Source organism: Zalophus californianus, chromosome 3 (genome assembly GCF_009762305.2).
Source record: "Zalophus californianus isolate mZalCal1 chromosome 3, mZalCal1.pri.v2, whole genome shotgun sequence".
Taxonomy (NCBI): domain Eukaryota; kingdom Metazoa; phylum Chordata; class Mammalia; order Carnivora; family Otariidae; genus Zalophus; species Zalophus californianus.
The window spans coordinates 125759283-125773908 of NC_045597.1; the positions used below are offsets into that span (position 1 = coordinate 125759283).

General features: G+C 37.0%; 1 protein-coding gene across 2 annotated transcripts in view; it reads left to right on the forward strand.

Annotated features, from left to right (window-relative positions):
* Positions 1 to 9950: 9950 nt before the first annotated feature.
* Positions 9951 to 14626, forward strand: part of PSMD14 (proteasome 26S subunit, non-ATPase 14) — a 99385-nt gene continuing 94709 nt past the window's right edge. Inside the window, exon 1 of one of the 2 annotated variants that reach the window (XM_027589907.2) lies at positions 9951 to 10123. The gene's annotated coding sequence lies outside the window, so the exon portion shown is untranslated. The remainder of the gene's footprint in view (positions 10124 to 14626) is intronic. The other variant, XM_027589909.2, reaches the window with a different exon arrangement.

The following is a 14626-nucleotide window of genomic DNA, read 5'->3' on the forward strand; positions in this document are numbered from 1 at the left end:
TTCTCTCTCTCTCTCTCTCTCTTTCTCTCTCTTAAATAAATAAATAAATAAAAGCTTTTAAAAATTTTTAAGTATTCCAAAGCCAAAGTATTTGAGAGAAGGTTGTGAAACACTAGAAAACAATGAACTGGGCTTGAGACCTGAGTTCTTTAAGGCCCTAAGAATACAGGAATAATCAAGACAGATACAGTTCCTTCCTGTCCAATGGAGCCTGGGGTTGAATGGATGAGAAAAGGTGATGTTCTTTATACAGATCCAGTACTGTGCTAAGTGCATTATATACACTATTTCATTTAGTCACATAATCCTATGAGGTTGTTAATTTTATTATTTTGATTTTACAGAGAAGAAAACTTATGCTTACAGAGATTAGGTGACTTGCCCAATGTAAGTAAGAGATAGAACTGGGATTTGATTCTAGAACTGTCAAATACCATTGTCTGGATTATTACAGTTGTATAATGAGACTTGAAGTCGGGTAATATAAGTTCTTCAGCTTTGTTCTTTTTCAGAGTTGTTTTGGTTATTCTAAGTCCTTTGTATTTCCATATGAATTTTAGAATTAGCTTGGGGAGAACTGATATCTTAATATTGAATCTGGCTCAGTTATGTAGAAACACTTTGATCTTTTGGGGTTTTGCTTTTAAGCTTTTTAAGCAGGACCAGACCTGCATTTAGTCTAGGGCTAATTATTCCCCACTAATGAAGCATAACCTTCTTGGTGCTCTAACTGATGCTGTTTGAATTATGAAGTTTTTTTTATTAAGTCTACCTGTTGGGAACAGGTATTATTCCTAGTCCCTACAAACCAGTCGCTGTTCCCTCTGATCCTTTCACATGGTTCTTTACCCAGCCACACACATATACTGATTAACACTCAACTGATTACTAAATGCAGTCTCTCTGCAGATCTCTGGTGTTCTCCCTGTGATCTCTTTCCTCTCTAGTACACAGCCCTGTGAACTCTAACAACCTGGTTTCCCTAGACTCCCACCTCTATCACCTCAACTCAGGTACACCCTTGGGTTCTGACTAAGTTCTTCCTTCCTGTACTGAGGCTTGGAACCTTTCTCCAGAGTGTAAGATGGGACAACTGGGGGGAGCAGAGATTTCCCCTCCTTTGTTTTCCATTTCTCAAGGTTCATTGTCCTTTGTTGCTTGATGTCCGATGTCTGAAGTTCCATTGTTCCCTTCCATCCCACTAGAGATGATAGTCTCTTTTGCAGTTAGTTATTAAATTCTAGTTCATGCACTTAATAAAAAGCTGCTTGCTCCATACTTCCTCTTTTCCACTTCCCACATTGTTATAGTGTGAGGATGATGGAGCAGCTGGGTGGAAGGATCCCAGGCTTCTAGAAGACTTCATGGAGCAGTGCCATCCTGACTCCCTCACCACCTTGAACTTTCATGTGAAATAGAAAAAAATGTTATAACTCGTTTAAGCCATTACTATTTTGGTCTTTGCTAAAGTAACTAAATATACTAACCAATATGGCCAAAGAAAGTAAATAACTTCCCAAGTTCATGCAAATAGAAAGTGATGGAGTCAATTTATTTTTTTAAGATTTATTTATTTATTTGAGAGAGAGCAGGGGGAGGGGCAGAGGGAGAAGGGGAGAAGATGACTCCCCACTGAGTGTGGAGCCTGATGCGGGGCTCAATGTGGCACTCAATCCCACAACCCTGAGATCATGACCTGAGCCGAAATCAAGAGTTGGATGCTTAACCAACTGAGCCACCCAGGCACTCTTGGAGTAAATTTATAAACTCAAAGTTACCTATGACCAAGATCACTGTCCAGTGTTTTTGAAATTTTTGTAATTTATTCATCATTTCACAATTTTCCCACCCACATCCTATTTGTGTTGTTTACTTAATATTTCTCTTTAATAGATGACTTTAAAAGAAATTGTCATCTTAAGAAATAATAACCATTAAATCACAGATCCAATATGCCTTTAATACATTTTTGCAGTATTCATCAAGGTAAGTATATATCTATTAATGTGAAAAAGGTCCATGAGCTATCTAAAATTATCTTGTGTACTACCTGTCTTACTCATGATAAACAAAAAGAAATATTTGATTTTGCCTCTCAATCACTTTAGATAATGAGTAGATAGATCACAATGAATAAAAAGATCAGACTCCTCGGTGGGTCTTTATCACGTGACATACTTCCCTCACTCTATCCACCAAATTTGAGTTTCCAAGATAGTTGTTAATAAATTGCCTATGTTATTTACATATATAATGGACAAACCTATGACTTCTTAATGTTCACTATTGGGTGTAGCATCCCTGGAGCAGCATGCCAATCTCAGTGGACTGCTAAGCCCATATATCTGCCTGGCTCAGAAAGGAGGTGATCAAATGCAATCTATAGTATAGAATGCAATCTAAAGTGTCATGTAAATTTAATATTATATTTCTTTCCACTTTAGAAAAATAAAATTATGACATAGAAGGAAATGACCTTAGTTGCACATGAGTTGCTTTTCCACCAAAAAAAAAAAAATATCACTGGTAACTATGAATTTTGACTCTGCTACTAACAACATGACCTTTCCCATGTGATGTATCCTCTTGGGATTTCATTTTACTGAAGTGCAAAATTAAGAGTTTGAAAGTATGCAAAAAAGGACACATAAAACCATAGTAAAGAATGTGCCAAAGTCATGAATTGACATTTCAGAAAAGAGAAAATGTAAATGGCCAACAATCATATGAAAGATGTCCAACCTATGAGTGATCAGGAACATGCAAATTAAAGCAAGACAATATATCATTTTTTTCCTATTAGGTTGGCAAAAATTAAGAAGTCCAGCAAAATTATATGTTGGTGATAATATAAAGTGATGAGAAAGTTTGAAGGTTATATTGAAATACAATTTGGTATTATCTATTGAAACTGACAACATGCATTCCTTAGAACCCAGCCATTTTACTTCTAAGTATATATCGTTGAGAATCTCTTGGTCAAATAGACATGGAAAACATAGAATATTTATAGCAGTATTGTTTGTAATAACAAAAAACTGGAAACAATCCAAATGTTCATCAACTGGAGAATGGATAAATAGTAATATAGCCATACAACAATGAAAAACCTGAAGAAGAGCAGACACAGATATTAGAAATTTGCAAGTCTTCAGAATATGCATAGTAATGAAAACTTTATTTTCTAAAAAGATTTATTTATTTATTTTATAGGCAAGGAGAGAGGGGGAGAGACAGAGCAAGAGGGAGAGGGAGAAGGAGAGAGAGAGAAGCAGACTTCTTGCTAAGCATGGAACCTGATGCAGGGCTTGATCCTATGCCCCCAAGACCAGGATCTGAACTGAAATCAAGAGTTGGACGCCTAACTGACTGAGCCACTCAGGCGCCCCAATAATTCAAACTTTAAGCCTGAATAAAATCATACATAAAGCCCTGTAGAGTGAAAAAAGAAATGGGTGGAAAATGGCAAGAGGGACCAACAAATTCCCTTTTCAAAGAGACAAAGGAAACAAAGGTATACAAACCTTTAATAATCATCTAATATCTCTTTTCTTTTTCCATTAGAGATTGAATCTATTTTCTCTGTCTTCTGTAAAGTGTGTTTCATTAGAAACCCTTTTGTAATGTGCAAAATTATTGTGTAATATAAATAATCACCATCTTTTTTTTTCTGTAAGAATATATTGGGTTTCTAAACTGAGGGCACATCAATTTGGAATCATTTCAGTTATTCTTTTTATTTTATTTATTTTGCTAAATACAGTAAATTAAATTTTAGAGGTTTCTTGAAAAAAAAAGGTTATGCTTTTTACCAAGTAGTATCTTGAATATAGACTCTGGATTCTGATTTATCCCCTTTATGGTGTCCTTTCTTTGTAGATGCTAAGAAAATTCTTTGTTGAATTATTCACTCAAACAGTCAAAGAAAAATATGGAAATTACTTGGGAAGATTAAATTTTATTGACACCAAGGATACTTAGGCCACATCACCAAAAAAATTTATGGCAACACCAGTAGTGCCTTTTAAATTCAATTTAAATTAAATGACAAATTGGAAGTGTTTAACAACATATGGTTGCTTTTCCTTGACATATATGATTAAGAATATATCTTTTTATCAAAATGTAAAATACCATCTGGCAGAAGTAACAATTATTTTATTGGCCTTATACATTAAATTAATTCACTGTACTTTAGAGAGTAAATATTTTCCTATTTTTCCTTTTTTCTTGTGCTAGATCTAAATTTATTTATAATACTCAAAAGCTGCATAACTCAAAAACTATAATTAGGTATAACAATTAAAATGGATCTTAAATTTTGCACAGAAAACAATGTGTTTCTTAAATTCTTTCCAAACATTTCTTTGAAATTCAAATGGCAACAGCCCTTGTTGATATTCATAATTGTAAAGCTGGGTTATCTGAAAATTTACCATTACAATTTCTTGTTAGACACATGGTCAGACTTTGTATATGAAAGGAGTTATATGTATATGTACATAGTGCTCTTTACAAATAGGAAGAAATTTTTATAATAAGGATGATGCATTTTGAACAGCTATGTATTACCACTACTAGGCAGAGTTATTCATTCATTTAACAAACCTTTCAGGTTCAGAAGATACCAAATGAGCAGGAAAGTTTCTCTCTGATACAATGTACATTACATATTTAATAATGTGAGCTTTTGGCAATTTATCATTTTAGGAAACATGTCAAACATTTCACAATTCTGTGCACTGTAGTGTTCTCCAAAGCCACACTGGGACTAATACAAACAATGAATGATTTATTCATAGGCATGTAGTATTGTATCAGATATATGGCCATTTAAATTCCATAAATTTGGTTGTTAATTTTTGAAGAATTGATTGTTTCAAGAGGAGCCATATCTGGATTTAAAATGTTTCTGATCCTTTTGAGTATAGTCAGGAAGCAAAGTACTTGGACAAGTAATACTTCAACAGACAACAATAATTTTTAGTACCAATTTATGGCCAGACCATGTTCTCTGCTCTGAAGAAGTTTAAAGTTCAGATGGAAAGGCAGACAAGTAAAAAAAGAGATTATAGAGTAGGACTGTAGGGTAAGATTCATGACTAGTATTAACCAACCACTCTCCAAAAAGATGGGGTGGACTGTGGGGATAGCAGATGGGAGGAAGGACATTTCAGAGAGAAGAAACAATAGGTTTGAATATTCTGAGGCATAAAACAACATGCTTTAACTACAAAATAATTTGGTATAACCAAGGAAAGAGATACAATAACAAATTTGAGGATTTTTTCTTCTTTTAAATCAACTTTATGATAGTATAGATAATATACAATAAAATGTACCCATTTTAAGTATACTATTTGATGAGTTTTGACAAACCACCACCACACACAAAAAATATGGAACATTTCTAACAACCTAAAAAGTTCTTTTCCTCCATGCAATCAGTTCTTCTACCTGACTCCACTTCAAGTCCCCAAGATAACCAGTGATCTGCTTTCTGTCACTATATATTTGATTTCATTTGTTTAGAGTTTCGTTAAAATGATGTTACATAGCATGTACTCTTTTTTGTCTCACTTCTTTTCCTCAGCATGATGTTTTTGAAGGTAATCAATGTTGTTGCACATATCATTAGTTTCCTTTTTATTGCTGAGTATTATTGCATTGTAAGGACATATCACACTTTATCCATTTACCAGTTGGGAAACATTTGGATTATTTCCAGTTTAGAGCTATGATTAATAAAACTGCTATAAACTATCACATTCAAATCTTGGTGTGGACATATGTTTTGATTTATTTTTGGTAAATATATACAGTGTAGTTGCTAGGTCAAATGGTAGTTGTATTTTTTAATTTTATTTAAAAAATAGCAGAACAAAATAAAAATAAAAATAAAAATAAAAAATAGCAGAATGTTCAAAGTGCTTGTACTATTTTAGTTACTGTTTGCATAATATATATGTTTTTCATCTTTTAGTTTCAATATTTTTTGTGTCTTTGAATCTAAAGTGTGTCTCTTGTGGACTGTAGATAGTTGTATCTTTTTTTTTAACCCATTCTGCAGATCTTTGTCTTTTAATCAGAATGTTTAATCCATTTATATTTAATGTAATTACTGATAAGGTAGTATTTACACATGATATTTTGCTATTTATTTTCTTTATGTCATATGTTGTTGCTTACTGTTGTTCTATTCCTTCATTACTGCTGCCTTTTCAGTTAAATACATATTTTCTAGTGTACCGTTTCAATTCTCTTGTCATTCTTTTACTATATATCTTTTGATTATTTTCTTAGTAGTTGCTCCAGGGATTATAATTCCTGAGTTATAACAATGTAGTTCAGATTAATACCAACTTAATTTTAATAGTATACAAAAACTTTACTACTCTATAGCTTCATTCCCTCCCCTCTCCTTTGTGCTGTTGTTGTGATACAAATTACATCTTTATACATAATATGCCAACACAGAATTATTCTTATTGCTTTATGCAGTTGTCTTTTAGGTCAAATAGAAAAAAAATGAATTACAAATAAAAATATATTTATACTGTCTTTTATATTTACTTATGCAGTTATCTTCACAAGCGTCCTCTATTTCTTCATGTGGATTTGCGTTATTGTCTAGTGTCCTTTTATTTCAACCTGAAGGACTCCCTTTAGTATCTCTTGTAGATTTCCTGTGATGAATTCTATTTTTGTTTAGACATATATTTTGGAAATATATTAATTTCTCCTTCATTTTTGAAGCATAGTTTCTCTGGATATAGAATTCTTGGTTGATGGTTTTTTCCTTCAGTATTTTGAATATGTCATGCCACTGCTTTCTGCTTCCATAGCCTTGGTTGTAAATTTTATTGAGAATTATGTGATGAGTGGCTTCTCTCTTGACATTTTCAAGATTTTCTCCTTGCCTTTGGCTTTCAACAGATTGATTATAATGTGTCTAGGTATGGATTTCTTTGAGTTTATTCAATTTGGAATTTATTAATCTTCTTGGATGTGTAAATTGATGTTCTTCATCAAATTTGGGAAGTTTTTGACTATTATTTCTTCAAATATTTCTGTCCTTTCTCCTTCTCGTCTCTTTTTAAGACTCCTATTATACATATGTTGGTACGCCTGATTGTGTTCCACAGACTTCCATGACTCTATTCATGTTTCTTTATTTTCTTTTCTATTTGTTCCCCAAACTTGATCATCTCAACTAATCTGTATTCGAATTTGCTGATTCTTTCTTCCATCTGCTCAAATCTGCTACTGAGCCCCTCTAATGAATTTTCACTTCAGTTATACTTTTCAACTCTAGAATTCTTGTTGTTTTTTGTAATTTCTATCTCTTTATTCATTTTATCTGTTTGGTGAAACATTCTCCTCATTCTTTCCTCCAGTTCTTTAGACATGGTTTCCTTTAGCTCTATGAATATATTTAAAATATCTTATATAAAGTCTTTATGTAGTAAGTTCAACATATGGGCTTCCTCAGGCAGTTTCTATTAATTGCTTTTTCCACTATGTATGGGCCATACGTTGTTTTTTTCTTTGCACGTATTGTACTTTAAAAAACTTTTTTTATTTTGAAAACTGGACATTTCAAATAATATAATGTGGCAATTCTGGAAATCAGATTCTGCTCCCTCCCCAGGGTTTTTGTTGTTTCTGTTATAGTGGATGTTGGTTTTAGTGACTTTTTGGATGCATTCCTTAAGTCTATATTCTTTGTTGTGTGTGACCAGTGAAGTCTTTGCTTAGTTAGCTTAGCAGTCATCTGATCACTGGACAGAGATTTCCTTAAATCATTTTAGCCATGATTTTCCTAGTCTTTGCTGAGGGTCTTAGTATGTGCATTGGGACATGCCTTCAACACTCAGGCAGTGAGTTTACACCTCTGTATTAGTTTTTATTTCTTGCTCTTGTAGAGCCTCAAGGTCAGACAGAGGTGAGAGCTTGGGGCCTTCTCAGGTCTTTCCTGAGCATTCGCACAGGCCTAGCTAGGTATGTAAATGTCCCTAAGCATGTGTATTACCTTCTAGACCCCCAGAAATGTCTCAGTTTTTCAAAGTTTCTATGGACATCTCATTCCCTAAATACTTTAGCGTGGCTGGAAGCAAGGATGTTCTAAACAAAGTTAAGAGATTTTCGACCTTTGTATTAATTGTTAGGGGGAGTTAGTGGTGAAATTTTTAGCAACGAAGGGGCATGACTGGGCGCCTGGGTGGCTCAGTTGGTTAAGCAACTGCCTTTGGCTCAGGTCATGATCCTGGAGTCCCTGGATCAAGTCCCGCATCGGGCTCCCTGCTCGGCAGGGAGTCTGCTTCTCCCTTTGACCCTCCCTCCTCTCATGTGCTCTCTCTCTCATTCTCTCTCTCTCAAAATAAATAAATAAAATCTTAAAAAAAAAAAAGAAGGGGCATGACTGTATTTGTGTAGCTGAAAAAAATCTTTGCTAATAAAGGAGAATGGATTTAAGGGGGACAAACTGGAGGCTGGGAGATTAAGATTATTTCAGCATTCTAGGAAAAAAGTGAGGAAGGCTTAAGTTAAGGTTGGAGAAGAGGGAATGGAGAAAGGTGAATGGTGGATTAGAAAAGCTCTTTTACAGATTAGACACTTAATGATTTATAGGGTGATTAATTGGGAGGTAGGTAGGAATAGATGCATAGGAGAGAATATGTCTACTCTCAGGTCTGATTAGGGAAACTAGCTGAAGGATGGGTTCATTCACCAAAAAAAAAGCAAACAGAAGAGGCACAGGTTGGGGTAGACACATTAAGATGCTGATTCAAATACAGTATTACCTATGGTTAAAATAACTGAGGTATTATTATTTTCTTTTAGATAGAAATGGATTATCTTTAAGAGGGAAATTCTTTGTAATTATGCCCACTCAAATAGCTTTGAATTCAGATGCTGTAATTCCTCCTTCCCCTCCATCCAGAAGATTCATCACCATTCTTGATTTAGGAATGCTTTAAAGATGCTTATTATTTGGAACATATTTGACAAAGTGAGAGGGACTTGGTGTAACTAAACAGAGCCTGTAACTAAATATGATATGAATTTGTTGATCATCAGTCATTTTTTTTTAAGATTTTGTTTATTTCTTTATCAGAGAACAAAGATGGGGAGCAGCAGAAGCAGGCCCCCTACTGAGCAAAGAGCCCGATGCGGGACTCGATCCCAGGATCCCAGGAGCTAAAGGCGTACACCTAACCCACTGAGCCACCCAGATAATCAGTTATTTCTTGAGTGGTTTTGCTCTCTGAAAACCTAGCACAGAACAGATAATGGGCAAAACGTTGTTGCTGCTAATTATTTGGAGAAACGTAGTAATTTTTTTTTAAGCCCTGTAAGTTAAATTGGGCTTAAAGTGGGTGGTTTTAACATTTGGGAAACGTTGGTTTTCCTTGAAATCCAATTCCTGGAAAGCGGAGAAGACAAGGAGGTGGGTAGACTGCGCTGTGGAAGAGAACCTCTGACCTATTTCCCCTCTTTTTACACCTCTTCCTTTTCTTTTCTGCTTCTCTGACGACCAAGTTGAGTTGAAACGAACCTTTCAGTTTTTGAGTTCAAGGACCGCGGTGAACACCCAAACGAACGGGGTTCTGGTTTCTCCAAGCCCGCAGTTGCATTTCCTAGCCCGTCACCTCCAGGGTCCAGTAAGCCGGCGTCCCAGATCGCGACTGCGGCCTGGATTTGCAGAGGGGAGAAAAAGGTGGGGGGAGAAAAGAGAGGATGTCGGAGGGGCGGGAGCGGCCCCGGCGCTAACTTCCGTCCGGCCCTCCCAGCCTAGACTGGAGAAGCGGGGCGGCCCGCGCTCACCGTCTGGCGCTCTCCTCCCGGGACGCCCGCCGGACTCCCGAGCCGTCTCCAATTGGCCGTCGGGGGGAACGGAAGCCGAAGCGGAGCAGTGAACCCGGAAGTGCTTCGCGGCGGAGGCCCGGGCGACTCTTTTGAATGGAATCGGGCTGATTCATCGCTGGTTCGCGGAGCCAGAGCCCCGTGGAGTCTGAGTCGCCGCCGCCGCCGCCGCTGCTGCCGCCTCCGTCGTCTTCGCGTCACCGCTGGTGGGAGACGAGAGCCCAGACCGCGGCTTCCCGACCCCGCCGGCTTTCAGGTAAGACAGGGAAGGCAGGCCCCAGAGGTCCGCGGAGGCAGCCGCGCTAGGCCGCCGCCAGCCCCGTGCTTTCCTGAGTCACGTTGCCCAGCCGAGTTGCCACTGGAGGCCTGGGCCCTGAGGGAGGAGCTCAGGCTTCTGCGTCCTCCTCGCGGGTTACTCGGGTCTCTTGTCAGTTAGGTGTGGAAGTGGTCTCCTCTTCCAGGCGTTTCTGCTTCCCTGAATGAAGCACATCTTGGGAACCCTCTTCTCCCGATACCAGGAAAACCCTTGTGTGTGGCCTCCGTTTGTGTGTGTCTATTGATAGTTACTCCCGTGTTGAAAAACTTCAAAGCTGGCAGAGGAAACAAGGGAGACAGAATAAAATTAACTTTCCCATTGAAGGCATGCTTGTTTTATCACTTGTCCTTCTCACGGGCCTTGACCCTTTTTCTTTTTCTCTTAGTGTTAGGATTTCAATTCCCTTTAAAAACCAAACAGAAACCCCAGAGATGCCCTGGTTTTTAACCTTGAAACTCTTCAAAACAAAGTGTGGTTTTTCTGCTGTGCCATTTAACTTACTTTCAGTTTGTCTTAATTGAGTAGTTGTGAATAGATAACATTTCCTGTTTTCAATAAAGTAGTTATCTGCTACTCTGTGTTACCTCTTGGACCTTATTTTTTCCTGGGGACTTACTTTGTGTCTGTCAAAAGAAGAAAAAATGTAAACTTTTCGGAAGAGTTTGAATATAAATTTAGCGACCGAATGAAAAATTCTGGAAATTAAAAATGGTAACTAAAAGTTGATAAAGATTCATGGGAAAGGCAGGGAAGAAGCCTTAATAATTAGAATAGAAATGCAGTTTTAGGGTGAAAATTATTTTTTTTATTGCCCACAAAAATATGTTTTTAGTGCTGCTAAGTTGTTTATTATGTGGAAAGCCAGAAGACAGTCACTGATAATGTTGAAAGAACAAAAAAGAACTGAATACAGTTTTAGTGGAGATGATTAAGACAGTGGTGGTTTCCTTGTTTTGTCATGTAAGGCTAGCAACTGGCTCATTTAAAGTTTATAGGTTTTATTTATTTATTTAAATGTCATTTCCTTTTATTTTTTATTTTTTTAAAAGATTTTTATTTATTTATTCATGAGAGACAGAGAAAGAGAGAGAGAGGCAGAGGGAGAAGCAGGCTCCCAAGGAGCAGGGAGCCCGATGCGGGACGTGATCCCAGGACCTCGGGATCACGACCTGAGCCGAAGGCAGATGCTTAACCATCTGAGCCACCCAGGCGCCCTAAAGTTTATAGGTTTTAAACAAATTTAAATTTAATGAGTAACTGTACATTTGGAGAGATTAAGGTATAGTAGTTCAGAGTTAACTACAGTTGTGTTTAGTGAAGTGATATTTAGTGAAAGGCCTGAATATTGTCTTGAATTTGTCCCAGAACAAAATTACTTCTGGCCCACGGAAGAAGGTTTTGAAGTTATCTTTCAATGAAGCCTCACCTGTTGACTTTGGGGTATTATTCCCCAACCCCCCAAGGTGCTTGGTAAATAATATTTTGCTATTCTAATTGTAAAGCTGCATTTTAACCTCTCTGTCATGGGTTTATTTTATTTTTATGCTTGTCATGTAAACCTTGCCTTTACTATGTAGGTTTAGAACCCATGTTTGAATATCAGGAACGAGAGGCAATTGTGTTTTTGTTTTTCATTTTATAGCAGTGTTCATTTCATAATTCAGTGTCCACTTCTGAAAGTCTTACCTGAATATTCATGAGATTTATTACTCATGAACTTGTCACATACCCAGGTTGTTGCACTCATTTGACATTCATATCCTGCTTTGTGATATTTTGGCATCTCCATCAGTAAAATGAGAGATGGATTAAATAATAGCTTCTGGTTCTAAGATGATGATAACAATAACAGTAACAGCAGTTACTGAGTACCTTATAAATGTTCCAGGCCCTGTGTTAGGTTCTTTGTATTTTATCTTACCACTGACTTGCAAGGTAGGTATTGTCCTCATTTTATAGATGAAATCTAGATTCTAGAAGAAGGTAACTTTTTCCAGATCATAACAGAGAGTAGGTTTGCTTGTTTTTTAAAGACTGTATTTATTTGAGAGAGAGCGCAAACGGGGTGGGTGGGGTGCGGAGGGAGAGAGAGAAACAGACTCCCCGCTGAGTGAGGAACCCGATGGAGGGCTCGATCCCAGCACCCCAAGATCATGACCTGAGCTGAAGTCAGATGCTCAACTGAGTGACCCAGGTGCGCCTGGAGAGTAGGTTTTGAAGCTTGGATTCCGATTGAGGTCTGACTGCCTTCACAGCCTTTCTGGCTCTACACTGCTTCCTTTCACTTTATGTATTTTTCATGGGTTTATATCATGCCTCCCCAAATAGACTATAAATTCTTTCAGTGAAAGTCACCGAGTTTCTTAGTGCCTCTATTTCTGTATCACCTTATGAACGAGGTAGTACAGGTTTCTCCTATTGTCTGAAAGTTAGCTTTACCCCACTTCACTTTTACAGAAGGCCTGCATTATACCTGTTTTTTGCTAACAGAAAGAAATCTGAAGAGGATTTTTGCTTTTACAAAATGTCATTTGTTTCTTTGATTTATGCCATTTCCACTTAGGAAAGTTGTTTTTTTTTTTTTTAAGATTTTATTTGTTTATTTGACTGAAAGAGACACAGCAAGAGAGGGAACACAAGCAGGGGGAGTGGGAGAGGGAGAAGCAGGCTTCCCGCCGAGCAGGGAGCCCGATGCGGGGCTCGATCCCAGGACCCTGGGATCATGACCTGAGCCCAAGGCAGATGCTTAATGACTAAGCCACCCAGGCACCCCTCCACTTAGGAAAGTTTTAATAGGAACACTCTGCTTTTGGATAGAGGGGGAACCTTGTACTTAATGTTTAATTGAATGCTGTAATTAGGAAACAGCACAAGAAAAGATATTGTGGTAGTTCCATCTTCACTGTTCTAAAGTGGAAAAATCTTGCTTTCAAAATGCTATTTATATAATTAAGTTTAATGTTGATTCTTTCTATTTCTTCCATTGAAGAAAGCCCTTAAGAAAGTCAAAGAAGTTCCTAATTACTTTCCACAAATCAGAAAGTAGAGGAATTAGAAATACAGTGAGATCTGGAGTAAAGAAAGGATTTAGCATCAGTCTGAGAAGTAATATGTAACTAAACTGCAGCATGGGTTGGGGAGTACAAAATGAACTAAGAAAAACAATGATAAACTCGAACAACTAAGAGCTTCATGATTTTGTTTGAATGTTATGAATTACTGGGACAACAGTGTCCCTTGTGAAAAGGTTGAAAAGTTAAAAAAAAAAAATTGCCACATTCCAAATCCAGATTAAGTTAATTTTGAAGGATCTGTTTTTTAGAGTTATTCTTGGTTCTGTACGTTTTCTGTAAGTATTTGAGAATTGATTTATTTTAGTTCCAGCATGAACACAATCTAACTGTATCAGGTTCTTATCAGATATGAACTCAGTAGGGAGATGAAAAAGTGGAAGATCATCAGTTTTTTGATGTACAACCTTTTGAAAGTACCAGTGCTTATTTCGTACTCTTTACCAGTTAGGACTCTAAAGGTTACTCTATGTATGATATGTTAGTTACAGCTAAACACTTTATTCATATTATCTGATAATTTTTTTAAAGATTTTATTTACTTGAGAGAGAGAGCACAAACGGGGAAGGGCAGAGGGAGAAGCATACTCTCTGCTGAGCAGGGAGCCCCATGTGAGACTCTGGGATCATGACCTGAGCCAAAGGCAGACGCTTAACCTACTGAGCCACCCAGATGCCCCTATCTGATAATGTTTTAAGTAAAGTTAATCATTTCATGATCAGCTCTTGAGTCCTCTGTTTTTTGATAGGTGTAAAAGCTTGCTTTAGATCTATAGGTGTTATGTATGGCTTTTATTTCTAAGAATTGTCTTCCATATTATAGTGTAACACTTTAATTTTATTAACCCTTTTGCTAAATCCTGTAAAATGCAAGTCCCTCCTCTCCAATATAATTCATTTAGTACTGTGAAATGTGCCTATTGTTTTGAAATTCACTAAATGGCAAACTATGTAGGAAGGAGAATCTGTGTTGTATGAACTGTAGCCCTGCTAAGGAGTGTGGTGCTGATAGCAACTGGCACTCATTGTTTACCTACTATACACCAAGCATTATGTTAAATGTTGTTTATGTCCACTGTCTTCTTTAATTTTCTAAACAGCTGTAAGGTATCCCCATTTTGCAGATGAGGAAACAGACTCAGGGAGGTAACTGAGACAAGGACACACAGCTAATAAGTATCAGAGACAGGATTTGAATCCTGGCACTTGTATTGCAGAGTCATAGCTCTTAACCTGCATATAAAATATGTATAACATAAAATTTACCATTTTAACCATTTTTAGATGTACAGTTCAGTGGCTTTAAGTACACTTATGTTGTACAACCATCACCATCATCCATCTCTGGAACTTTTTCATTTCCCAGCTGCAA